This window comes from Penaeus chinensis, chromosome 36, assembly GCF_019202785.1.
Source record: "Penaeus chinensis breed Huanghai No. 1 chromosome 36, ASM1920278v2, whole genome shotgun sequence".
Taxonomy (NCBI): Eukaryota; Metazoa; Arthropoda; class Malacostraca; order Decapoda; family Penaeidae; genus Penaeus; species Penaeus chinensis.
Window position 1 is genome coordinate 24,364,432 of NC_061854.1, and position 1,306 is coordinate 24,365,737.

Consider the following 1,306-nt stretch of genomic DNA (forward strand, 5'->3'; position numbering starts at 1 on the left):
TCATCATCATCATCATCATTGCAATTATAGATCTTACTATATTTCATTATTACCATTACCATAGGAATAATGATAATTATTATTATTGACATGTCTATCATTCTCATCCCCATTCTCATTCTTATTGATGTTATCATTATCATCAATATCATTATTATTATCATTATTATTAGCCGTAGTGGTAATAGTAGTAGTAATATCATTATCATTGCTATTACCAATATCATTATTCTTTTTTATTACAGTTATTATTATCATTATCATTAATATTATTATTATCATTTTTATCATTATTATTATTATTATTATTATTATCATTATTATTATTACTCTTATTATTATTATTTTTCATTATTATTATTATTATTATTATTATTATCATTATTATTATCACTTTTATGTTGTTGCTGTCATTGTTATCATTAGTAGTAGTAGTAGAAGTAGTAGTAGTATTAAAATCAGTATCAGTAACATTATCATTATTATTGATGTTATTATTATCATTATTATTACCATCATCATCATCGTCATCAATCATAATTTTTATTGTAATTATCGTAATTATTATTATTATTATCATTATCGCTATTATTATTATTATTATTATTATTGTTATTATTATTATTAGTATTATTATTATTATTATCATTATTATTAATATTGTCATCATTATTGTTATTATTATTATTATTATTATTATTATGATTATTATTATTATCATTATTATTATTATTAATAAACCATCATCATCATAATTATTATAATTATTTTATCATATTTTTTTATATTATCATCAGCATTATCATTTAGATAATACACAAATATTATCAACATTATTATTACTGTTACTGTTATCATCATCACTATTATTTTGTTTAATTAATGTAATCATTATTATCATTGTCATTATCATTAAGTGTTGATATTACTTTTACCTTTACTATTATTATAATTGTTATCATTTCTTTTATCATATTATTATCATTATTGTCATTATTACTTTTTTTATTATTATTATTATTATTATTATTATTATCATTATTAGTATTATTATCATCATTATTATTATCATCATTGTTGTTCTGTTATCATTATTATCATCATTATTATTAATATTATCATTATTATTATTATAATATTATTATTATTATCATTATTATCATCATTTTTCATTATCATTATCATTATTATCATTGTTTTATTGTTATTATTATTATTATTATCATCATTATTATTATTATTTCTATTATTATTAGAAATATAATTATTATCATTATTATCATTATTACCACTATTATTATTATCA